Below are 27998 nucleotides of genomic sequence, written 5' to 3' on the forward strand. Positions count from 1 at the left end.
TTCATCTGCATCCCGAGATCTCTGGGCAAGGAAAAGAATACATTTCTAAAATTTTCCTTATTCTATTGGGAAACATTTTGTTGAAACTTTGGATGAGAAAGGGTAACAACTGTTCAGCACACTGAACACTAACTAGAGGTCATGATAAGAATATCCACAGTTGTCAGAGAATAAAGAATAATATGAACATGCACAGTGCTTTAATAGTTGAGGAGGGGAATTAATTTTTCTCTTTGTGACCCCTGTATTTAGTTTGTACAACAAATACCTTAATAAGTCACATATTGATGAAGAGCTATTATGTTCCATAGTGTTTATATCTATATTATCACAGAACATTATGGCTCTGTGATCTTCAGGTAGACTCTGTTTGATTCTCTTAAAATACCCGGATAGGTGGTTTACTGTAGCTTCAAGCATCTGTTTAACCTAGAAGGTAACTTATGCCACCTGTGTATATGATGTCCAACACAGTGAATGCCAGTGGAAAGTCCCTATTTTGCAGTTGCAAAATGTTCTAAACCCCAGTCCTGTTCTTGGTGACCTCTTTCCTGTGGTACAGTTTGTAACAGGGTTGACATAGCATGGCCAGTGCAGGATTTGCCTGTGAAGTGCAACATGGAAAATCCTGGTTTAGGCTATAAATGTTTTGTGGAGGGTATTGTCTTAGCTCTCACTCGTTCCATCTTTGGTTTCTGCAGTTGGATATTGATGCACTGACTTCTGACTGAGCATTTAACAGATCTGATTTTCAGATATGCATTCTTGTCTTAACAATCAAAAAGGAAGAGTTGCACGTTATTGATAAGCACCAACTACACACCTTCCTGGTGATGAGGAATGTTGTCATGAGTCAACGCCTACAGTTTTGTCTTTCAATCTTATGTGTCTGTAAGGCTGCACAATAGTAATGTCAGCTGCTTCCTCTCATGTACCTTATGATTCTTCTGTCCAGGACCTCAAATATTCCACCTGTGCTTTCTTGTCCTCTCTTGCTGTCCATACACAGTATCCTGAGGTCTCATTGCTGTACCTAATTATTTGCTGGGCAAGAGGCAGCATGTCCTGTGGCTGCTTGTGTGTTGATTGTCCAGCTGGTGAGCCAGACAAAACAGAACTTTTAAGTTCACGTTGCAGTTTTTCTCTTAATGAGGCCAGTCATCTATCTAGTCATCAGTTTTCATGTAGCTGGGTAGAACTTAATATCTCTGAGATCACTGCTCTTCTATCGAATTTATTTGAGATTGGCCAATAGATTCAAAAGTTAATGGGAAAGACAGAAAACACAGTTGCATAAGTTTGGGATGATCAAGTTAGGAACAAAGTAATGCTTTCTGAGTGCCAGACTAGACTAGTGCACTGTTTAGGTGTGTACTCACTAGACTGAAGGAGACAAACAGATTCAGAGATCAGATAGTTTCCTAAACGCTGTAAATAATGCTATCCCAGGAATGGGTCAAGGAGACCTGCTTGTGTCAGCATATTCACATTGCCTCTCCTTCCACATTCTGCATCATGGAAATAACTTTGAATCTGGAACAGTCTTTAAGGCTAATTACACCAGCATCCAGGGGAAAATTTTGACATTGTGGAGATGTGCAGTGGAATCCTTATAGGCAGATCACAAACTTGTAGGTGCTTATATTGAACTCATGGGAAGTCTCTGAGATTTCATGCATCTATTCCTTCAGTTTAGTTTATGTAGAGGCAAAATCATCCAAATTGTGTGAAATTTAGATTCAGAGTTCACAGACTGTCCTTTACAGAAGAAATACAATGAGATCTCTGAATAATCCAAGAAATCACACTTATTATAATTATGTTATCTATTATTATATTATAATAACCCAAATAATCATACTAGATTCAGGATGTGCTACTGCTACTGTATTCCTGCAGGACCAAACTCACTGGGCCATTAATTTTCATTTGCATCACTTCCTCAACACAAAGCAGGCTTGATGCTACATTAACTGGCAGCCCAGAGGTTCACAGTGTGCTGGGGAGTCCAGGTGGTGCAGCTCTGGAGAAAAGGCTCGTGTAGTCCCTGCCTTGCAGTTCTAGTGTAGATCTTGAGCAACAGAAGGTGGGCAAAAGCAGGAGCAGATGAACTTCTCAGTATAATTTTCTTCTTTAACTCACAGCTTCCAAAATTCTGTGGTTAGGTAAGAATCTCCGCTTTCATTTAAAAATTAAATTTCAGAAGCCATAAAGTAAATCAAAAGAAAAACAAACAGATATTAATCTTGTGATGTTTGATCCAATTTTGTGTTTTGGGAACTGTCTTCTGGTTTTTGAACACCTGGATTTGGCAAGGCTACTATCATGCCTGGAACAAGACTCACAAAGAGTTTTCTTACTATCACTATTCCCCTCCCACTCCCTTTCAGGCAAATGAACTAATTTGGACACAATATTTCAACACATTTTTTGCATTGAAGGTGGCTAATAGCCTGCTACAGAAGGAATATATCTAAAAGCTCAAATAAATAGATGAATAATGTGCAATTCATGAACCAAATGATGCAAATCTATAGTAAGCTAAAATATTAAAAATTAATTTCTCTACTTACATACCAAGCCTGAGTTTAGGATTAGTATTTCAAAAAATACAGGGGTAGCATAACTGCTATGCTAGGGGCTATGAGTTCTCCTACTTTAACGAGTATCTTGTCAACTTTAGGACATTTACATTAGAAATATTTTATATGGTAGTACAGATAACGTGGGAAAGAACTTAAGAGTTCATGATTTTGTACTATTTATCATCTTAAGGAAAGTAAAGAGCCGAGTGTATACATTTATTTAAATTAGTTAGGCTTTAAAGACCTCGAATTCCTAGATCTGTTAGAACTAAATCCTAAAATGTGTTCTGGCAATCAGCAGTTTAACTGAATTGAAGCATGCATTTGCAATTTCTTTGCTGGATCACTATCACATTAAAGGTATCCTGCAGATTTGAGTCCTTTCTGTCTAAATATCCTGCGACTTTACAACAGTTACTTACAATCCCAAAATAGAAAACAAAAATATTGCACAAGAACCTGAAATGGGGGAAAATAATTTAGAATTCCATTTTTGAATAATGGGATCCTATTTTGATATTTGCAAATGCACTTCATTAATGTCTTAGGATTTAAGAAAAAGAAATGTCTTTAAACTTTACAGCTTGTCTTGGTATGAGTTAATGAAGACTTTGAAATGCCTTTTCTTCTGTGAAATCTGTGAATCTTTTTTATTTACTGAGGCACTTTTGTGAAACTTTTTTATTTACTGAGCACACCAGAGTGACTCACTCAGAAAAGTTAGGGGCTATCAAGTAAAAACGTATTTAGGGATTCCTCTAAATGTCTGTTATTCATTCAACAGACTGGAGGTGCTTCTCTAGCATACTAATTCCTAGTTGACAGTTTTTTAGCTGTTTTGAATAAGAAGGTATCTATGTGCTGAAAATGCATGATCAGATTGTGAGTGGAAGAATTTCACTCACTGGCGTTTAATGTGGTCATATACCACACATGCATTTTACTGAAATACCTGGCTTCGTTTCCTGATTTTTTTTTTTTTTTTGATTTTTTTTTTGATTTTTTTTTTTTTTTTTTTTTTTTTTTTATTTAAAAACCTAAACACAGTGGTCAGAGCGACTGGAGAGCTCAGAATGTTAGTAATGAGATATGGAGCCCTTTTCTCCTAGGTCACTGGCATGAATTTGACCCTGGTTAGTAATAACTGAGAGTTGTTATCAGCTGGTGGCTGTTTGGTGGCCTAAGACACACAAGCTGGTGGTTTCACTTTGTGTAATGACCCATGGCTGCATACACAGACACACAACCTTCAGTTAAAACATGTGCAAATAGCTTGGGAAATACCATATAGCTCATGACTGAACTTCAGAACCCAGGCTGAAAGGTCGTCTGTAGTGGCAATTAAGAGTGACAGGCTTTATACCCTGTCAGCTACAGAGAACAAGGTGCTCACCAGTATTCACACAGGTCATTTGCTCCTGCTTGGACAGTAGAACTCACACATTTAAAGCAGAATAACACAAAATAATGGATAAGTACTAAATTAATTCTGTACAAGACAAAGTGACAAAGCAAAGTCCTTATAAGATCTGGAGTCTGCAAGCAAAAGGAGAGAAGCAGAAAATAAAGGGGAAGAAAACCTGAGGGGAAAAAAGTAGTGGAAAAGGGAAGATATGTATTATTAAAATAGAGAATGTAGAGAAATGACAGCAAATACAGTGATGGCCCATGCTTCACAGAACACCTCCTTTACAGAGTTAATCTACTTCCTGTGAAAAAATGGTTTGTTATATAAGATCAAAAATACAGCAGAGTATTTAGGCACATCCTTCACTTCTAGCATGTGCTGCTTGTTTCAGCAGAGTGCCTGTTGTTTCTTACAGTAGGTATTTGCTTATCTACCTTACCAAAGTGAAGGTTTATAATTAAGCTGTGTAGACTCAGCTAAAGGGTTTGGTTGTGATGATGGATGTCGCTTTACTACATCAGCAGCAAGGAGCATGATGACCAGGAAATTAGTAAGGAGTAACATAGAAATAAGATCTCCACTGATGTGACAGGAACTTCAGAGAGGGTTGGGAGGGCTTTTGGAGCAAATGCATGCTGGGTCAGGATTTTCCACAAACTTGTTCATCCATCTCTACAGTTACTGTTAAATATCTGTGACATACGTGTGTTGATTCAATGGTGAAAGGCTTAAAGATCAGGCTGGGTTGACATTTCTTCTTGTAAGGCTCAATATCATGAAAACATTTGAAGTGTAAAGAGCTGCAGAACTGGCTAGTTTCACATGTCATACTGATGCTGTGTGGCTTTGTAAAAGAACTGATACACTTTGACGCTCTAGGCCTGAAGCAAATACAAAGCATAGGACTTCTGAGCATGGCAAGAGACCGTGAAGCAGCAGCACAGAGCACCAGGTAAGATCAAATTCCTGGCTATCTTCCATTTCCCTGTCACACCATGTATGCTTAATAAACTGCTTTTACAATAGTGATAGGATCTGACTGCCACCTGCATGGTGTGTAATGTGTATCCTCTGCAGAAAGAACATTTTGCAGCTGCAAGAGGTAAGTACTTTGAGCCTAGAATACCTGAATGTTCTAAGGTGAGCTCACTGCTTTCTAAGCTGCAAAAATGCTTAATCCCTGTGTCACTTTATATTATTTTGTAGTTAATGTTGTCAGTAGGTTGACAAAGGCACATAACCAGGGGCAGAATCTGGCCTATCATATTTATTAGGATGTGATTCCTCAACTAGACACTACAGCCTCATAAGGGCACATCCTCTGCTTTGTTTTTACATCTGAAATGTGAGGGAGTAGAACTTGTGTTACAAAGCAATAATTGCCAACTCTGTGACAATTCTATGTGAACTGAGTGCTGATAACCTGCAGATGCTAAGACCAGTTTGATTTAAGAACTTTAAACAAACCCTACTGACCACTTAGCAATATATTTTTTGTCTGACTCTTTTGACTGACACTTAGACAGAAAGCTCTTTGGAGCAGGAAATCATCTCTTTATTTGATAATTATACGAGGCCCTGTTCCTAACTAACGTTCTACTGAAAATTTATTACAAAAACTCTTCACAGCTTATATTAAGTTCTGAGGCTTATTAATTGTTGTTTATAAATACCTTTCTTCTCTCTAATCCTCTTCTTGTCTATAGTCACTCTTCTTTCATCTTCAGTTATTTTGCCTCATTAACTTTTTCTTCTTTTGCAGAAGCAGTAGATTCTGCTCTGCTCAAAGGCAAAACTTTCTGGTGTAGTTAGCAGGGGACTGTTGGTATGTAGGTCTTCACTTCCTGCTCATTGTGTCTTTTGGTGCTTCTTGCAATAAACTAAGGATTATTATATTCTTTGGTCAACTTTGTTTTTGTCTTTTGCAGTCTATCATTGCTAAATAAGAAAGCCAAGATTCTTTCACAAGCTCAAGAAGCATATTGCTGCTTTCCAATAGGTAACCACAGATACTTCATACGTAACCATTGATTTTCTATCCAGGGATATGTAGGAAGTCTTACAAAGAGCATGAGTAAGGACGCATCTAATAACATGTCAGAATTTTCCTGTTTCCACACTTGAATGCTCAGTCCAGAATACTGATCCCCGCACCAGAGAACAACCACAGTTTACAAAGTCAATATATACTGTATGAAGTAGCTGTATAGTTATGATAGTTACCACAGGGAATGAAACCTAAAATTTTTAGATGCAAGCAGAGGGCATAGGCAGGATCTGACTTTTCTCTGAAGTAGGCTCAGCTAGAGGAAAAATATTGATTTTCACCACAGCCATCCTTCCTTCAGAAGTTATTTCATGTTTGAAAGGAATGCATGAGGCTATAGAGAAAAAGAAAAAGGGTGGTATTTTATCTTAATTTATAATTTTATTTTATTTACAGGGTTCAGTTATTTTATGTGTTTTCTTCCTGAAATAAAAGCAAATAAACCAGAAGATTTTCTTTAAATGCAGTGTTTGATGTATACTGCATTGGAAGTTATTAATTAGTATCAGTGCTCAGTCTTGACAATCATGATTTCTTCCAAGCAGGTAGTGCAGAACTCAAACAAAAAAAAGTAAAAAATAAATTAAACTTGAGACTTCTATTTGTGTAAGTACCCAAATGTTAACAAATTTCCCTGAACCAACTGCTGACTTAAATCTCTAAAGTCTGAAACCAGATTTTCTAAGACTGATGGAAACTGCCAGCTTCAGCTCAGGAGGTCTTTGCAGATTGAAATCAATTGCTTGGCTTCAAAACCCTGTAGTCAATACAGGCTTTTCTGGCTGCTGGGCTTGGTGGGACACTGCTCAGATGCACAAGGAGGTTGCTGTTGGGGTTGGGTGGGGTTTGGTAGAACAAATTTATGCTGAAATGCAGGTGCTCCTTTCAGATGGGTCAAAGGAAAAAGTGGAAGAGGGCACTGGGCAAGTAGACATACAGATTACATTCTCTAAGTCCCCTGAAAAATCGAGTTTTGCCTGTGTTCTTACACTCATTTTTTCAATGTACACAATTGACAGCTTGATCATCATGAGCAGTATGAAAAAAAACCCCCAAATCAGTTCTAAGCCAGTATTGTATGTTTTTCTCATGTTGTGGCATTTACTTGAGATAATTTTAATGAAAGCAGAATTGCACAGTGTACCCTAATGAAAATATACTTGCATTTCAGTACATACATATATGAACTCTGGTATTATTTAGATCCTTTTTAAAAACAACAAAAAAAAGGTAACTCTTTTTTAAAAGAAATTTAAAGTTTTCCTTCATGTTCTTTTTTCTCATTCTTCTGAAGAATTTCTGCCTGAAGCACAGGTACATTACACTCATAAAACATATCAAGGTATCAGCATTCTCCGGGACTGCAACCATTCCAATCACTGCTGTGTGAACAGCTGCAAGTGCATTTTTTTAATATTTGCAACTAAAAATACTTCTGTGCTTAAAAGTGTCTAGTGCTGCAAGCCTTTCTTGGCCAGGACACTTCTCAAATATTCAGTGAAATTCTAAACCCAGTAGGACTCCAGACTGAAAATCAAAATCTTGGGAATGTACTTAAGGGGGTAAAAAAACCAAGCAATAAATAAACTTTGAAAAAAAATTCCTTTTTGGTTAAGAAAGCAAAAAAACCCAAGTTCTTAAAAAAATGGACTCTCAAAACACAGCTCTGTATTTCTGAGAGAGTAATTCCTCATGCAGGAAATACCTGTGTAATTAACGTTTACTAAAGCAAAAGCTCAAACCTGCATTCTGCCCATTCCAAACTACTGCTGACTTCATGCAAACAAAGGTGTTCTAAAGTGTCCTACTTTCTTACAAAGAACAAATGTGGATTTTATAATACTGTAAGGAAGCATAAATCTTACTAATTCAATACTCATATAAAATTACTAATAATTGTGTTAGCATGGATAGTATGAAATAAGCAACAAAAGATATTAACAGAAATTCCAGTGTGATTGCATTGATGGACCATGGCACATTTTGCTAAAGATGTCTGGCTGCAAAGCCAAGGAGTCCAGCAGAGGCAATTAGGTGAACTTAAGGCAAGGTTATTCATTCCTCAGTGAAATAATTCTGCATGATCTGAATGTACCAGGGTTTTCAGTCACTGATACTTAGAACACTTAATATTTAAAATACTAAATATTTGCATGTTATTAGGTGAGTGAATAGTTTTCTGCTTATTCAGCTGCTAATAGTAATTACAGACCATTAGACACAAATATGCTACACCTATCAATAGAGGAATATATACTGAGATTGTAAGGCACAAAGCACTGTCACAGTATGAGGTACACAAAGCACTGTCACAGTATGAGGTACATAAATAGTGATTTGATACCTCAATTGTAATTTTGAGCATGGCAGTTTGTTAATCCTAAAATTGGGTAAAAATGAATGCAACAGTAAAGAGAATATCTAGATATTTAATTAACTCATAATTTGAAATGGTTTTTGTTATTATTAGTTCAATTTATAAAAGCACCACGTTTGAATTAGGTGGGTTTATGTGTAGTTCTTCTCTAGTTACTATACCTACTTAGTAACACAAGAGATTTTTAAAAGATAATGAGAACAAGGTTTCCCCTTCGTTCTCAGCTAATTTTGTTTTGGGATTACCATGGCAGTTTCGTTTGAACTGACAGGTTCATAGGTTGTAAGGTATGAGGTATAGAATGAGATTTTATATTTTCTACAGCACCCTACAGCCAATTAAAGCCCTAAATCGTTTATGAAAGAAAAGAACTCAGTTACTCTTGTCACAGCACATAGGGTAAAAAATTGGTTTGAAAATTTTTAGATCTTTGTATTTGTTTTCAGTTCTTGAGGCATTAATCTAGCCGGGTGCAAAAATGACAGGAGAATGAGCCTTTAAATTGAAGTCTTAATTCTTTGGAGAAGTTCACAATATTGTGATACATCAGCAACAGAGCCCAAGTGTGTGTTATTTCTTGTCTACTCAGTTATTCATTCCTCCAACAAATCTACGCCATTTCACTTGTTTCAGTAGCTCCAGTATTTAAGACAGACCAAAAGATGTAGTTATTCAGGGTTTTATAGTTCCATCCTGAAAATGGCTCACAAAACACCTCTGACTATGTCTCATCTATCAAACAGCAAACAATGAAAATCCACAGCATGAAATTGCACCTTGTGGAGCTTCTTGTTGAAGGCAAAGAACGATAAAAGGAGGGGAAACGAGCAGTTTCATTATCGAAACAATTGGAGTAACTAGTCTAAAGATACTCCGTCTACTCTTAAAATACTGTTTCTATTCCAGCATAAAATGTAACCCCCCCACTGCTCTAGGAGTAAATCTGTTCCAGATTCACATGGCAAGCAGTGCTGTGTTCAGTTGTAGAGTAGGTTTCTAAGCCACAGTAATTTCAATGCCACAAGGAGCACAGACTATTAAGTAAGTTGTAGAACCTGGCTAATTCACATCAGTAGTTCAAAGCACCAATGTCTATTACTAAAATTTGTAAATTAGTAAGTTATCAACCAGCATAGCCCATTTTCATGATTTTCCCATGAGCATTAATGATATTTGATGTTTTCCTAAAGTCTGCTCCTGCAGGCTAGTGAGTAGATGCAAACTTTAGCTTCCATCAAAAAAGAGTTCTCGCCTTTATGGTTAGAGATAAAACATGAAAACATGAGCCAGCTGAACCCTGGAGTATCAAAAACCAGAAGGCAAATAAGCAGAGCCCAAAATTTATTTATTTATTTTTTGAAGATTTGGCAAGCATAAGCTAATCTTTTGATATTTGATGGACCACTTTATGCTTTTTAAACACCTGTAGTTAGCAATATTGAACTGGCACAGTATGAAACAGAAGTTCTCTCCAAATACCATTGTACCAGGTCCTGATTTTGCAAGTCGATAAACACCATCCAGTGGGAGCTTACGGCACTGTGCAAGTTTGAACCTTTATTTAATAGATGCAGGTTAATATTAATTATTTATTAAAATATAGTGTAAAATATTCTTTTTTTCCTGTATAGAATTAAAGTAATCCTTGTAATATGAAACCTTAGCACAGCTCTCTAATTTAGCATAGCACATAATTATGGAGTTAAGCACGTGTGAAAACGCTGATTCAGCTTTCTTCTTCTGTGTGGTGCTGAGAACTAGTGAAGAATCTCCAATTATTTAAAGTTTTATTTTATTATTCATTTAAGAACAAAACATGACAAAAATGAAAAGGACATTGAAAGTATTGGAGGCACAAATCTTATGACTTACTTTCTTTCATGTGAGAGATGGTCAAGTACAGTCAAGCTCCTCTGAATGCATCCATGAACAAAATTATGAAATGTGTTTCTGTGTGTAGATTCCAATTTTTGCAAATGATGAAGTAATGTTTGTAACAGATTTGTCTTTCTGAGTCTTGTTGACCTAGTGGAATATGGCTCATTTTCCTTCAGGATCACTGCAGTAATCTCAGCTAAAACCTTACATCTGCCAGAATAGAGGATTAGACAAATTGGCAGGTGGTAATAGATTCAGAAGTTAAAAGGAAACAAACTGAGCAGCAGGATAAAATCATGGCAAGGTAATTAACATTCTGTTTATATTTTCAGAGAAGAAACAACAGGAAAAGAACAGATGCCGGTTCAGATTTGTGGACACTCCCAGGAATTTTTTGCTTTAGGTAAAACAGTAAGAACTGCCCAGAACCTGTGGGACTCAACTGGCCACTCTGGTGAAAGAGGTCAGATTGCGCTGTGACACAAGTCCCACAGAAGGGTGTCATTTAATACACATGGTTGCTTCCTGCACAGAACTGCTTCTCAGCTCCAGATGTGCTTGTGGGAAAAAAAAAGGTCACAAGGGAACAACTAGAATTTAGAAATTATAATATAAATTAAAAGTGATATCAGAGCTATTGGGAGTTTGTTTAAGGCAAATTTTAGTCTGGCATTGTACCATGGGTACCTTAACACACCTGAAGATATATAGCCCAAGAGCTACAAGGGAAAACAGAACAATCATGCAGCAATCAGTCATTTTTTAAAATACCACATGGGCATATGGCAGAGAACAAAGATTATTCTGTGCATAGTACCTACTGCCAATGCAGTATTCTTTGAGGGGCTGATTGAGAAGTCAGATGATGCAGAAGGGACTGGGTTTATATGAAAATATGTAAGGTTTTGAGGACCTTACCAAAGAAATGAGAAATCATAAAAATGCTGGCCCTGGTGAGGGCTATTATAAAATTCCCAGCTGCCCAAGGTGGATCAGATTGTTCAGTAATGATTGTGTCCCTGCAGCTTTGCAGAAGTTGAATACCTTCATTTTCACCCTGTTGGTCACAGACTTGATCTAGTTAGAGCTGAATTTTTATTAGTTTTTTTTTTTTTATAATCTCAGACTGCTTTAAAACATACACCCATCTGCAGCCTTTCACCTGTAGTGAGCAGAAGAACTACATGTGCATCTGATTTTCGTGTTTATACAAGCAACATTAAAATAATTTTACCAGTTTGTTTGAAATATATCAGTAGTTTTATTTAGGCCTGTAAGTATATAGTGGTTGTATCTGAATATCCAAGCAGAGGTGATTTCAAGCAGAGAGAAAGAGAAATTACTGCTTTTCTCCTGTGTAGCAATTTATATTGAAGTAGAATTTTCTTCCCTTCTAGGGAAAAGATAAAAAAAGTCTAAATATCAGTGAAAGGAATTTTGAGGCAAGATGCCTTACAAAATTGTATCTGAAGATTCAAAAAGTGAGAATTTTACCTGTGATTTCACATGTATTTAGGGTGAAACTCCCAACAAAACAGTACTGTGACACCCTGTCAGTGAGGTGTGGTCTGAACACCAGGCAGGGACAAAGCATTTGGCTAAGGCACAGCTGTGGAGTCTGAGAGAGGTGTTCAGTACCTGTTTCTGAAGAATTTTCTAGGTGAAACCCTTTAACCAGTCTGTATCTCAATCCCTTCACTGGTAAGATATGGATCATATTCCCCAACTACACGATGAGTTAAATACCACATCACCCTTAACACTTGTAGTGCTTGTAATCATTCACTGTGAGATCACAGAGTCTTGCAAGGTAAAACATAATCCAAATACAAGGTAATCCATGCCAAAGCCTTCCATGAAGTAGGAATACACAGTATTACTCATTGGGAATAAATTTCCATTCCAGCCTATTTCAAATGTCCTTGCAATGCTACTGTCATGCCATCTGAAATTTCTTATGGGAGTATGAATTTCTTTGCAATAGATTTTAGCATGGAGCTACAAGGAATTCTTGCCTAGAAGAGGCAACTTGTTGTTTTTCATTTCTATTAATCCAGTGTAGGACTCATTGCATGGGTTTATTTTACATGAACAGATTTGGTTAAGGCAGCAGGGTGTGTTTGCTGTTGTTTTTCTGTGTTGTTGTTTTATGTTAGGTGGTGAACCATAAAATATTTCAGGACTTTTAGCTATATATTTTAAAGTTTAACTGAATCTTTTATAGTAAGCTAATTTTTCTGTAAGATGTCATTACATTAATTTTTGAAGTCTTCAAATTTTCCTCTTTTTTTAATAAGAAACATAAAGGGAGATTAAAAGCAAATTTAATTTGTACTTTTTAAATGTATTGTTTCTCTGTAGTGCTCTTGCAGAGCCTAGATATATACATTTTGTATATTATGTCCTTGTAGAATTCCCACTGTATAGTACATAGAAGAAGTAGGGCATACAGGACAGATTTACATTCCTACCCCTTTATTTGCTAAGAATTTAACTTGCTTTTAGCTGCAGTGTGCATAACTCCATGCTATATAATATCAGAAACATATTATTGAAATCAAGTTCCTCTAGTTGTCTAGCATACTAAATTAGAAAGACAGTAATTTTTCTTTTGCTAACACAGTTCTTTCTAACCCAGTGACCCATATCCCAGTGAGTTTCCTTAAGCTCAGAAATATGATTTCACAGAACAGTCTGTACATTGGTACTAGTTCTACATTTTAAAATTGTATTCTTTATGGATGGTATTTTCATCTGTTTGGCTGTATATTCTTTCTGTTTGTTTCAAAGCAAAGCTAAGATAATAATAATTCCTAATTCATCAGCACAGTGCTGATTGATTTCTCATCATCCTTTTACTAAACTTTTCAAGTGAATTTAGAAATAAATTTGTTATTGAAAAGTGATTTCAGGGCATCATCCTACAGCATAAGAACTAGATTTAAAGGACATTTACCCAACTTAAATAAGCAGAATAACAACAGGCAGAAGATATTTCACTGTAAATTGGAAGGAAATCAGTAGGAACTAATTGATTTATAACATAAATGATTGGAATGGTTTTTAAATAAATTATGAGCAGGTATACTAGAGCTTATAAATAAACTCCATACCCCTCTAGATAGTTCCAACCGGCTAATCTTAGGAAACTAAGTATCAGTAAATCAGAGCAAGGATGCTGTAACTTACCAGATGTTATTTCATGTATGGAAACTAAATTTCGGCACAGAGAGCACTGCACTTTGCATATTGACAAAATGCTCAATGTGCCATTCCAAAAAGGATGTGTTTTTAGACTTCCAGGGAAACTGCAATAAGCCTCCCACTCGCTGGAGGTCAGGGAATCTAAAGCTCATGGAAGTGCTACAAGTTTTGTATTGAAGCATCTTTTCCAGAAAAGTTGGAACAGGAGGAGGTGTCAGGGAGATCTGAATAACCCCTTTAAATCAAATTCTACTGGATACATTTGCCAAACAAATTGTCACCAGTTTCTCTGGAATTCTGTGGATTGATTTGAGTTACGCTCCAGTAGATGTTCAACATGGCTTCAATGGCTGAGTGAGTTTACATTTAGGGTTGCTCAGTTTAGTAGCAGGCAGAGCTTCTAATCCCTGTGGAGCTGCTGTTAGCCATTGGTTGACCTGAAGTTCACAGGAGCTGGCTTTAATTCAGAGCCTGGTTTGCTCTGCCTGGTTTGCTGCTTTGGGTGGGTTTTGTTTCAATTTGGACCAGTCAGTTAAACTGCTTTATCCTGAGTTTTTCTTCTTACTCTTGAGAAAATCTGGTTTTAACCGTACTTTCAAGCACTCCTCCACGATCATGCTGTTTCTTGGGCTGATTGTCTTTAGGATTTGGCCAGAGCAGTAGGGAGGGCCAGGGACAAGAGGATGGGCAGGGGGAAGCAAGGGTGTGCTTTCAGTGTGGCCTCTAACATCAGCATGTTTTGTTCCTTGCCTAAGAGGAATACTCTGAGTGTCCAGGCAGTGTGCAATTAAATTCCAAAGGTACTGGAGGGAACATTCCATGTGTTTTTAATAAAGACCCATAGAAATTTAATGTGACCTTTTTTTGTAGTATCATTTGGGATCTGGCAGTCTAACTTTTGATTAGGTTGCAGAAGGGTTGCGTTTTGTATCAGAAAAAAAAAAATGTCTGTATTTGGCTTGCAGAAAAGTATTTGAAATCTGTGTGCAGTCCTCAGCAAAGAAAAGTTTTCTTTTATGAATGCAATGTTTAACAAGCAAATACATTTCATCTGCTTTTTAACAAGGAGAATATTGCTGTGATTTAAAAGTCTGAGATATTTTCTGGGAGTATTTCTCTATGTTCTTACTGCAGATTTCTCTGTATTTATCTTAGTGACAACTACTAGTTGATGGGACAAAATGTGATTGCAGGATCTTTTAGCTTTAGAAGGTCCTATTCAGTATTCTCCATGTGTGAAAATCTCACTAGCTGGCATTACAAGGGCAGAATCTTAATGCACTTCTTTGGGTTTGTTCTGTAGAGCGTTGGTTTGATGTGGCCTCTGCCTTTTCACTGGCTAATCGAGGTCCGCTGGGACTGGAGATGGGTAAGGAGCTATTTCACTTATCTTGTACATGTCCATATACAAAGATACATGGTTACTTACCACGGAGATGGACAGGAAATAACAGCGAGGGGGGAGATCTTTACCTCATTAGTAACATTACATTTCCTATAGTGCATATTTTTCATATATTAAAAGTTAATAAGATGGTGTTAGCTTACAAGACTTAAAGATAGACGTGATCATAGTAAATATGTCCAGAGCTTCAGAAAATATTACTAAGGTATTTTAAAGCATTTCCTTCATATTCTTTCTATGTCAAACAGTAGTATTTTTTTATTCCTTGTTTAAAGTTTATGCCTGCAGCTACCATAATAAAATTAATGTTTCATATTATGTTGGATATAACAGTTACAGTTTGAGCCCCCAATCTTGACTAGGGCTGTGGAGTAGCAGGGGTGGAGCAACACCTGTAGCAGGGTAGCTCCTCTAGAAGATATTGAAATGTGCCTGGACAAGACTCAGAGAAGTCCTGATGCATCCCTTTTATAGATAAGGAATTGATAGATTAAATTATACACTAAATTAATAACTAAGTTACAACAGAAGGGAACAAAATCTTTCTTTGGAGAAAGCTCTGTTTATCATTCCTATGGGTATTGTGTATGTTTTGCAGTGGGCACACTGTCAACCAAAGCTAAGTTTAACTCACACATAAAAGGTACTTTGCTGGCATCTTTTCATTGCCATTATATCAAAATTACTGTAGCTCAGATGCTGTGGCTTCAAATTGCATCTTCCATATATGAACAGAGAGCTGCTTGTAAGAACAGATAAGAACCAAGAATATAGTTGGCACTAAATAAATAATACTTAATATTTTCATCCTTTTATTTATAACTCCCTTGCATTCTTCTCTCAAGTTTACACACATACCTGGATGGGATTCTGTTTAACATAGATATTTTTTCCATTGTTTAGAGAAAAGATATCGAGGGGAGAACTTTTCAATTAAGTGCACATACTCCAAGAGTTAGAAAGGTCAGTCACTTCTCAGGAAGCTTTGGAACTCCTGTAATATGCTTCCATGTATTTAGGTATCTGAAAATATGAAGCAAAAAATAGATTAACAAAAATGTTGAGAAAGAGGATTACTCAGAGAGTAAAAATATAAGGAAAATCCCCATCATGGAAGTAACTGGCATCATCTCAAGCCTAGCTGGGCGTGGGAGACTCCCAGCCTTTGCACACCGACTGCATTGCTGATTCCCTTTGTGCAAAAGGTAATTTTTGAGGAAGTTTTGGAGAAAAATCCAGTAAGCTGCAATAGCCTTTGTGTTATATTCAGGGTATGAACAGCTAATACTGGTTATTTTTGTTAGTGCTTAGCATGAAGCACACTTCTTGAAACTACCTGGACTGAGCTCCTTGCCCAGCATCCAGCTGTGCAGTCAGCAGCTGGAATTGCTGTGAGGGTGGAGATGACACTACTCTCCTTACTGTCTCTCTTGCATAGAACATGGAGCACAGACTAAAATTCATCTCTAGTTTTGTGGGTGACTTTAGGTAGTTGGTCATAGAGGTGATAGAGCCAATTTCTGCAAAATTTCAGCAGGCAGAAAAGTCCCCTGATGAGATTTCTGATAAGATTTAAAATATCTTCTGTAGCCTGTAGAAATGCTACTTTCACAGTTCTGTGATAGATCTAGAAATTTTTGATTTTGCTGAAATGTTTTTAATACTGAACTGAAGAAAGCTCTAAACTGATTTACTGAAAAAATGCTTTCTTATGCAGTACCCATTAAATTTACAAGGACTCTAACTTAACCTTTTCTTCTTAGTGTTGACATTGTATCTTGCCTTATTTTTACACAGTTCAGTGGAAGTTATGCTTGCAGCAGAATGCAGGCTCTTTCTGCATGTCAGTTTTGAAACATTTTCAATAGGCAAAGCAGTTTGAGTCCCAAGAATAGGAGATATGGGCTCACTACCAGAGTAGTTTTACACAAACATTTAATTTGTTACTTTTCTGTTCTTTCTCTTTATTTTTTTAACTTCATTTATAGTCACTGTATTTGGTCTGCAGAAAAGTGCAGAAGTAATCAGAATGTTTATTTTATCACCAAGTTTGTATGACATTTGCTATAAACTAATTTTTTTAGGTTCCAAGAGAGTACAATTGATTAGATGCATATTTTCTGAATTATACAACAGATCACACCCAGCTGAACAGCTTTTCTCAGGTAAGTGAGCTATTATATATTCCCCTTTTTCCTCCCTTCCCCAACTTCCCTAATTAATAAGGAAAACCAGACATCTATCTGCATGAGGCTTGTTTTAAAGTCAGTACATACATCCATGGAAAATAAATATCTAGTTACTAGGATTTATCCACTGGGGCCAGCTCTAATAATGAATTTGAAATAGGATTTTCTTACTACAGAAAAAAAAAAAATCCTCAGACTCAAAGATAAATCAAAGGAAAGTGGCACCCCGGTGGACCAGACAACCCATTGGCAGCACAGTCACATGAAAGCCTCAGAGGTCACTACCTCAGTATCAGCCAAGCTATTTGTAGAGCTCACTGTGGAGTTTCACATCCTGGCTAAATCAGAATACTTAATAACCTGGCACCCAAATTTCACATGTTGCCAGCCTCAGTCCTTATGTGAGCCTTCCTTTCACTGCTTTGGAAGCTTCCCCTTTGAGCTGGAAAATATGGATACACAGTCCTATGTTTTGACAACTCAAAAAAAATTAATTTAGAACCAGCATTAAGAGACTTACTGTGTGGATGTACAGGTAGGTGAATTTTATTGCAAAAAGCATGCTGGCTATATCTACAGCAGATATGCTGAATTGAGAAAGACAAGATAACTCTAATGAAATTGTAGATATGTGCTTTTCTTCCAGTCTATGATACAACTAGGGCCATTACAGGATTTTCTTCAGAAGCCAGCATTTTTAGATCATTAACTGTTTATGAGTAAAGTATCTGCTTTGCATGGTTTTTTGGATTTTTTTTTTAAGATGTTTTGGTTTCTTTTGGGGGAATGGAAATGTAGGTCAGACCCTTGAAGCCATTCCCACACACATTCTCTTTTCTACCCATCCATTAATTTTGATTTTGAAAAGTTGCAATGGGATTTTCTGAAATTTCTGATTTTGTGTCTCATGTCCCTGTTCTAATGTAAGACGAGTCTCCCCATCCAACTTGTATCTCCCAGAAGCCAAAAATGCTGGAGTGATGGCCTGTCCTCACTTTGAAAAGAGACTGTGGTGCACTGCAGGAGATGTAGTTCGACAGGAATGTTCAATCTATACAGCAGATCAGGAGCCAAGAAATACTTGAACAGAGCTCCCACGGCTAAGCAGGGCTCTGAGCACCTCACTTAATCTGCAGTGTGACCACTCCCCACCTGTAAATTGACACACACTTCCTTGTTTCACAAAGGCTTCAAGAGGATAAAAATCTGTGAAAGTTATGAGATTCTCAGATACTGTGATAAGTCCCAGGATAAACAAATGTTGAATGCAAAACAGCAGCTTGCATGGTACATATTCAAGGGCATGTGGAATGAATTAGAAAGATGAAGAGAGGGAGCAAAAGCATGAGGATGGGAAGAAGCAGAAGGGAGGAAGGGTAGACAGAAACACTGCAAGTCAGGCAGTGTCACTGGAAGCAGTGGGAGAATTACACTGAGTCCTGCACACTTTGAGTTCAAACTGCAAATATTCTTGGAAGTGTATATAAAGCAAACTGAGCCAACAGCTTACTAAATGATGTTTTTTTGCAAAATTCCAATGTTGACATTTTTGTGAAGCGACCAAAGGTAACTCCCAAAGAAGGGGTCTTACTGTGTGCATTTAGAGCATGAGTAGAGATATTAAACCTAGGTTTTGTTTAATATCTCACAATAATCTTTTTTGGAGGGAGAAAAATAGAAGTGGGTTAAGATAATTAATTTTCCATACTGTGCCCTGCCAGTGGTGTGAGGGAAAAGGCAAGTTTGGATATAGACATTATAGACATGTGTGGATCTGTAAATAATAGGCAATAAGGCCATACACAATTCCTTAGCTGCCCTTTTTTTTTTTTTTTTTTGTTCAGAGTGCATATTGTGAAACTACATACTGGGAACAGATTATTGGATTATTTTTCAGACAATGGAATATAAAGATTAACCATTCACTCATTAAAAAAACAAATTCATTTTTAGAACTGCAAGTTTAGTAATATGACAAATCAGTTAGAGAAGCTGCTGCTGCTTGTCAAAGAACTGAAGAGGAAAAGCCATTTGGCATGGCAAGAAAGAGGTGACAAAACTCAGAGGAGAAAATGTAGGATTCATGTATAGAAAGCTTTAATGCAGTGATGCCATGTAGATGGTTTTATCTTAGTGGAAAGTGTGGAAAGCCTGCCATTAGGATGGGAAGTGTGTGTCCTTTTTGCTCCAGAACATACTGGATGTCATACATTCCTGTGCAGCAGGACAAAACCCCCAGCTAAGCTTTCCAAAAAGGATTTAGGCAATGCACAGTAATTTATGCTGGCTTTCTGCACTAGAGGTCAAAATTGCCACTGGTCATACTAATGACAAGCCTCTGCTCGACTGCAGTGAAACAACAGTGGCTGCAGATGAGCTGTGCTGATATTGCAAAACCTCTTTCAGCAGCAAGGAATGAACCTTAGTGTTGAATGGAAGGAGCTGAAACAGATAGCTGCTCGTGATTTGCTGAGGAATGTCTCAAAGTCACTCTAAGGTATCTAACGCTCATACCATTTACACTAGGCAGGGCTGCCTTAGAAGCAGATTTATATTTGGGTTTTTTTTTCTCTTTGCAGTGATTCACTTTGTACTAAAAACAATGGCTCTTAAGAAATAACTGGCTTAGGTACTTCTCTGTGTCCACTTTGCATATACATGCATTGGAGGCATCTTCAGCCTCGCAATACCCAAAATCTCCTTGATATTTATAAACTTCAGAAGCAGATTTTAAAATGCTATTTAGTGGTGTTTGAAATCCTATTAGGCTCCTCATCTGCATTTCTGTGTCTAGATTCCATTTAAAATCTGATGCTAGAAGCCCATGTGACACTTGAAACAGAACTTCAAAAATGTAGTTTTTATAGTCTGATCTTAATGAAAAGTATTATATTTTGAATTTCTTCAGGCAAAACTTTAAGATAAAAACAATCTACAACTGAAAATAGTGACTTTATGTTGTATTTTGAAGGTTCTCTCTGCCGGTCACCAAGCATGGTAGATTTTGTGAGGCAAGATCATAAGCCTAAAGAAATTAATAAAAACTCTTTGTTTTCAGTGATCTTCATATCACACCCTTCACTGAAGTATATCCAGATAAACATACACACTGTTTACTGCATTTTATTTGAATGAAAGTGAAAACTAGTGCAAGTGTCAAGAGAAAAACAGCTAAAAATTAAATGGGTAATAGAGCTGCTGAACAACTGATGAAGGAGGTAGCTAAGTACCCAGAGGGCTTTGGAAGGAAAACAGCAGGTATTATTTGAATAAACATGTTTAAAATTATGAAATGTGTCTAATGTGCGTACAAGAAGTCCAGAAAGCCAACAAAGGGTTTTAATGATAGATAAATTTCAAAACACAATATTCTGAAATTTGTTGTCAAAATCCTTTGGTACAGAAATTATAGATTCTAAATGGCCTGACACATCTTCTCGTCACGCGAATGAAATACAATAAGACATATACTTTCCCATACCTTATGACTTCTCTTCCTCACATCTGTTTTTCACAGTGGTTTTTAATTTTAGGATTTCACCACCACCATTCCCCCTTTCCTCCTGAAGCAGGCAGTGGGAGATCACTGCCATCTACAGATAGGAGATAGTATCACTAATATTAGAGCAAACTGTTGAACCAGTTTCATGCTGGAACATTTTTCTCTTTTTCCCTTGAGCACTTGTCTCCTCAATCCTGCCTTCCTCTTAAAAAACCCCCACAAAGTCACCCAACACACGCTGTCATTTCTTTGGCACCCTGACCATAATCACTCTCATTAAAGAAAAAGCATGGTACTTTAAGAATCTTAGAAGCCCTGTAATGTTTCAAGTCAAAGTTGAAAGAAAAAACCTAAAAAACAGGATTCACAAATGTGCTTTCCATTACTTATTATATTTGTCAAAATTTAGTATACATGTCAAAATTATAAATGACTTCTTTCTCAGAAGGCAGCTGAGAGAAATTCTGTGGATGTTTGTGTAGATGGATTAAGTGGGTACCTGCTTTCCACGTTCCACTGCCTGGGTCATAGTTTCAAAGTGACACATCAGGAAAGACAAGCAAGTATGGCACTGTAGGAACAGCAGAGATACAGCTTAATCTCAATTTAATCTCTGTCTTCTATTTTCTTCCTCCAAAGAAGGGATTAAGAAAATTTATAAAGCGTCATATTATTTTTATTATAGAAGAACCACACATCTGCAGCCTATCAAAACTCATTACAATTAATATAACTTTAAAAAGCAAAAAGAATAAAATCAGTGATTTCCATCCTGTATCTTCTGTATTTATATAGAAAGTTATTAATTGTAACAAAAATGCTTACCAAACATGTCAGATATCCATCACTAAGACACGACGGCATTCACCATTTTTTAACCTTTTCCAATAGGTGCTGTTCCACTGAATTCTTGAAATTACTGCCTATCTGAAAACATTAAAAAATATTAGAATCACAGATTTGGAAAATTAAAAGCAGTCCAGTGTCCCCATTAAGGGTAAGTGATTTGGCAGCTTGCATTTCCATTTCTGCCATGTTATACTTGACACAGTAAAGAAACTGATGGGCAGAACCAAAAAGAACCTATTTCCCTCTGAACTATCTAAATATAGGATTGGGCTCATAGAAATTATTTTTAACCTATGAACTTGAGAATTTAAGTCTGCAAGAGATCACATAGCTGTGAAAAAAGGCAGAAGCTAAATACAGTAGAGTTAATGTAATCTGTAATTGCAGGGGCTTTCATTTGCTGTCTGCCCAAATAGTCTCCTTCATGCACTGGAGAAATGCTTCTTATTTGCTTTTCAGGTGAGAGAATTTCCCTGGCTTGTTTGTCCTACTGTCTGTCCATCATCCTAGCAGCCAGAGTACAATTTTTTCTGCTTTGATTTGGGAGCCCATTGCAGCGTGATTACATGATTGCTTCAAGGAACATATTATTATACTAGCAACACCAAACAAGTGTATTTTTGGACAAGTTCAAGGTATAAAAGCAACAGTTAATCTGGTCTGATCATAGGGAAGGAGAGATCTCTGACTCTGAAAACCTTTACCATCATTGTTTTGCACAGCCAGTTTCCCTTTGATAATCCTGTGCCCACTGAATTGCAGAAGGTATGTCTGGTTTCCTTCAAAACTTCTGACAATTTGAACCCAGCTCATAAGAGCAACTTTCAAAAAATACAGGCTGAAAGTTTAGGCCCCACTGAAGTCAGAGGCAAAAGTCCTGTCAGCTTCAGTAAGGTCAGATTTTCATTTGTGATATTGATTCAGCTGCTACCTTTAAATACAACAGCTTTAAGGCTGTTTCTACAGAAAGTCAGTGTCAGGTGTGTTTATTATTTTAAGCCACACAATTTTTTTAGGAAAGTAAATATCTGAGTATCTTTACATTTCAACGAGCAAGTTAGGAAGTCTGACAGGAGGCATGCCTGTGTTTCACATATTTTTAACATCTATTTAATTGAAATGGTTTTATGGAAACTACAGAATGAAAGCTGCTTTTTTCCCCCCTCTCTCTCAAAGGGTGTTTCTATATGTAGCCAGGAGGTGGCATTCCTGGGTTACAGTTAAAGGAATTCGTATACACAATTTCTCTTTTGCATATGAGAGAGAAAAAGGTTTCTTACTATAGTGGTAGTTAGTCAATTAACTGAGGTTTAAACTAATGCAATAAATTTGCTTTATATATTCTTTGTTTTACGAGAAGTGGCAGAGTTATCCAGTAGTAGACATTAATCTTCATAATGAGACAGCAGGGATCTGGCAAGTTGCATCCATCTTCCTGTAAAGTATTTGATAGTAAAAGTCCTTGTCTTCAGTTCCGTCGTTTTGTTCCTCCAAATAAGCCAGTTTGCAATAATTAATTGACCACAATACTACCCACTATAATACTGTTATAAGAACAGTTAGGAAATCTGAGGGGGAAAAAAACCCAGTTGAATTTTATCCAGTCAATGAATCTTAATCAGATTTTTCAAAGTCTGATCATTGCCATTTGTGATCCAGTTGGTCTATGGAGTATTGCCATATTTAACATCTGTGTCACATCATGCCTTTCCTGTTGCCTCATTGATCAACAGACAACATGTGATGTTTCCCAGATGTTCAAACACGGCGGATCCCAAAAGACCTATTAAATTACACTGAAAGCAAAACAACATCTATGTTGTAGAGGTTTTGTTAAATTCATGTATGCCTGAATATTCACAAACTTGCTACAAGATACTTACTGATATTCAAATTGCTTTTACAAATCAGTCCAACTCTGAAATGTCCACATTGTGTATTATATAAGGACTCTGTCACAGAATTGATAAATTTTTCAGTTCTGCAATATAAAGCAAGTTAAAATAGAATTAAGCATCTACTTACACATGGAGAAGATAAACCACTGGATTTTTTACTTCATGTTACTATTTGTCTCTTCTCACTACAGGCAATCTGTGCCCTTGCAGATTTTTACTCAGATTTATTGATAATTATATATTTTTTCTCAGATGAAGCTGAATAAATAATGATTTTTAACAGCCTGTGCATTGCATTCGCTAAGCAAGTCAAGGCAGTATGTGCTATTCTTCAGTGTGGCCTTTTTCCACTGAAAAACATCATTATAAAGATCAAGACTTACAAAGATGTTACTTAAACCTTTGTTCTGTACCTGAATAACAGTGGCATGAAATTCTAGATGGGATTTCAGACAGCATATATGATCCAGCTTACACCAGCATGGTACAACAGCATGATACGGTAATTTTAACATTACTATGAATATCCTTCACACCTTTCTGAAGCTAGTGCTACTCTTATAGCAACATTTCAACTCCATATTTTGTGCTGGCATTTTCAGCCATGAGAGTCTCAGCATTTTCTGATGAACACAGGCAGTTGTGTGCAGAAAATCACTACCTTTATTTTGTTGCCTGCGAATCAGCAGCACAGAGAACTCAGGTGCAATCTGTTTAAAACAAAGCAACATATCTCCACATTACTACAATGACTCATCAAAAGTTTATTTTGCCTTACTCTTTAATAAGAAGGAACATAGCTACTTTAAAAGGCCATCTCAAAGAGAGGTGTTTCTTCTGTGCTTATTGATGATACCATCAACATTTGTTTTTCTCTTAAATCAAATAGGTTTTACAATAGGTTGCTTCTTCTTTCCCAGGAAAGAGGTGAAGAAATTTCAATTCAGAAATGGCCCTATATTTATTTTTGGTGTTTTCCAATAGAAAAAAGGGGTTTTTTTCCCAACCCAGCCTTTCCTGGTGGATTTGTTACCTTGCTGTAGCTCCACGAAGCAGCTCCCCCTGGACCCAGGTGCTCGGTTCCGCTGCTGTGCTCAGCCCGCGGCTCCCACGCTGCTCCGGAGCAGCGCCACGCAGGGATCTGCTCTGGGGGATGCAGGCCCTGGAGGCAGCACTTCCACAGAGGGATTAAGCAGCCAGAGCAGCTGCTCGTGGGAAGTGATGCTGCTGCACTGACAACAATGAGATTCAAAGTTTAAGTGATGTTTTTTTCCGATTTGGTCAGAAAATAGAAATGCTTCCATTTACGGAAACAGACTTATTCAAAAGAAAACATCTTACAATGGTTTGCCAAGTTGAAAACTCCAAGTTAGGAGGAAATAAAAATTAGTAATACTGGATTAGTAATATTCCAGTATTTTCAGGTTTGTCTCCACTGTGCAGTAATTTTGGACAGTCACATCTTTACTTCAATTTACACACATAGCTAATTTTTGGTGAGCAGTCTAGCTGCTTGTCTGAGAGCACTGAGTGCCCAGGTGTATGTTAATTACAAAACCTTTTTTGTTTTAGTGATACCAGGAGCAACATAGGCACCTAAAAGTTACAAGATCTCAAAGTTGGAGCTGTCCAGGAGTCTATCCACATGGTATAATTTGCAAGATTAGGACTGCTAATTTTCAGAGACTTCGGAATGACAGAGCTGCATACAAAAAAAAAGTAGGTTGTTGCGTTTTTAAAATTAGAGAATCTACTTATGGTATGGACATATGTAACTTAAAAAAATTCTCTGTTTAGATTTTGAACTCACCTGAATTGTTTATATCTCTTTTTAAAATAAACACATAATTAGAACCATCTTTATTAATGGCATAAGACCTAACAAACTTTTGTTTCGTTATTGACACTTGCAGAGCTCACCTGAATTGTTTATATGTCTTTTAAAAATAAACACATAATTAGAATCGTCTTTATTAATGGCATAAGACCTAACACACTTTTGTTTTGTTATTGACACTTGCAGAACAACAGCCAGAGATTTAGCAAAGTGCTGACAGAAGGTATGTGCAGTATCACGGAGAAGCATGTGGAATACAAACACAGGAAGGAGACAAGAAAAGCAAGGATCTGCATAATGGTAAAGCAACACATATGGAAAGTCAGCTTGAGAAGAACAGTCACATATGCCAAAAATAATTCACTAGCTACATTTAGTTAGAAGATCTGGGGAGCAAACATAAGCATCCTAAACAACTGCAGTAGGTTAGCCAGAGTGTCTGCTGGCCCCAGGGTCACATATTCCTGCTCTAACTGCCAGCAGCGTCCCTTTGGAATGAGGAGCTTTCCAAGTGCTGGCCAGTGCTGGCTGTGGAGGGAAAACTGTCTGTTCTTTTCCGTTTCTCATGATTTCTTATGAAATGTATACTGCAATGTAAAGCCCTTTCAGAAATACCTGAGCCAGTTGATCTGTGCAGAATGTGCTGATCTGCAGAATTGCTTGGTTATGTTCTAGAAACAAAAATGTAGTGTTGGCCTGCTCCTGCAGGATGAATGCATCTTTGTGTGACCAATTCTTTTTGTTTCATTATAAATAATTCTTTCATTTGAATATATAGAAAGGCTGCTAAAACAGCCACATGAGATAACCCTACCGTCCTGGCCATATTTTGCAGAAGGATTTTCTTCTGTTCTTGTTATTGGGGTAATTTGCTGTTGGCATTGCTTTCATATTGTCAGCTCCCAAGTTTGTTGTGTGACAGCTGTAAAATAATGAAATGGATGATATTTGGGACTGGTTTCACCGAGTGTTCTACTCCTTTGGATCTCACTCTGGAAGACTATGTTTTATATTACTTCATTTGCTTGGGTCAAAACTTAAGAATCGGTGTCACTTGAGTTTAGTAATCCCCTCTTTTTTCTAGAATTGTCAAACTAGGTGAATCTGAGCCTGCTTTATTTTGAAGGCTTTCTACAAGTTTGCTCTTGTAGAGTGGGTTATTGGCCAACTGTTCTTTCAAATGGCATCATTTTCCTAGAGGATCATCTTTTCCAAATGCTCATTTTCTAAGTAACAATTTTCAAGTATACTCTCTTCCTGTGACCAAAACCACAGCCTATTGCCACAATTTTGATGACTAACATGAAAACTGACTAGGTAATCTGCACTGTCATTACATACAGATAATCCTTACAGACCATTAATGGATATCACACCACGTCTGAGAGTCTTGGTCACTGTTGTTTGTAGTTGCTCTTGCCCTGGATCAGGTGAGTACATCCAAAGGCTCCTTCTAATGCCTTGTGTTGAAATGCATTGCATGATAAGCTGATGCACAGTAATTTATCTTTTCTTTAAGTTCTAAATATTAAAAAAAAAAAAAAGCTTTAATAATGTAGTCAGCATGACCCAGAATCAAATACAATAGAATTTCATTGGAAACTCATTTTTCCTCCCTTTTTTGATGTTTTCTTTTATGGCAGTAACCACCAAAGACCCAGACTATATTTCAATGACAGTTTTCATTATTTTTAAGAGACATTCAAATGAATGTGAATGTAGTTGGTTTCAAATACCAAGTAAATTCCAATGCTAAGGTGCCTCTATATAATTTAAAAAATACCTCTAGTTTTCATTTTGCTGGAAACCTAATACTTCACGTGGCTGCTACTGCAATTTCAGCTGTTACAAGTAGGATGATTTGTTCATTGAAAACCAATCACCTATGAGATTATTTGTCATATCTTTAGATTGAGTTTCTAATAACAGTGTTTTTCCCATAGTATTAGCCACACTGAAATGCAAGTGAATTACAAATTTAACCTTTTAGTCAAGATTCTCTCTTGTTTGAATTTCACAGGACCAATTTTCAAGCACAGTTCTCCCATGTGAGCAGGCAGTGCATATTTTCTAGTCACTACCTTGATCTGAGCCCAGTTAGGAGTTCTCAGTTTGTGCAAATTCCATTGTCCATTTTAGCACACCTGATTCAGTAACATGTTGGAGCCATTATGAATTCCTCTCATGCACTTTAATGTTTCCTGAGTAGTGGAAGTGTAATTGTTGTTTGAATACCCAGACATCTAGAACTTTTGCCCTGAAGGTCTCCTCTGTGAAGCATTTTTCACTCTGCCCTAGCCTGTCTTCCACTTCTAACAACTTTATTAGAAGCTTTTTTTCCATCATGTCAGCATTTACCTGAACCTCTTTCCAAATTTTTGGTAGTATTTCTCATTTCTCTCATTTTATAGACTAAACTAACTTTGCATAAATCTTAAGGATTATCACCCAGCAAATTACAATATTTTTTTTTCCCATGAGGTAAAACTATGTGATTATAAAGCCTTCTAGACATTCCTTAGCCACTGTGTATTGCTGGCTACAAGCTATAACTTTTACTTGTTACTGACCTGAATACCAGTGTCTTTCAGGGTGCCGCCACCAAGTCATCAGTACCTGGACTACACAGTTTGGCTCATTAAACAGGTTTTCACCTTGTCTGTATCACTGAGCAATTAGGCTATGAAGTGAAATTCCCACAGGGCATTTCCCACTTGCAAATTCTTGTACCCCTTCAGCAGAGACAACATGGCTGCTATCCTTGGGCTACAAAAAGGAGTTTAAAAAAAAAAAAAAAAGAAGTTGTAGACATGCAGCCT

The 27998-nt window shown here is 37.0% G+C and overlaps 1 long non-coding RNA gene across 1 annotated transcript; it reads right to left on the bottom strand.

The window, feature by feature from the left end:
- Positions 1–15724: 15724 nt before the first annotated feature.
- On the bottom strand, positions 15725–27928 carry LOC128794962 (uncharacterized). The gene is made up of 9 exons (XR_008433335.1): positions 27750–27928; positions 26538–26700; positions 25994–26101; positions 24376–24569; positions 24004–24052; positions 23328–23425; positions 21421–21522; positions 21095–21166; positions 15725–15927 (listed from the first exon to the last, which is right to left on the bottom strand). It is a non-coding gene; the product is annotated as an uncharacterized LOC128794962 (long non-coding RNA).
- Positions 27929–27998: the final 70 nt, after the last annotated feature.

This window comes from Vidua chalybeata, chromosome 13 (genome assembly GCF_026979565.1).
Source record: "Vidua chalybeata isolate OUT-0048 chromosome 13, bVidCha1 merged haplotype, whole genome shotgun sequence".
In the NCBI taxonomy this organism is placed as follows: domain Eukaryota; kingdom Metazoa; phylum Chordata; class Aves; order Passeriformes; family Viduidae; genus Vidua; species Vidua chalybeata.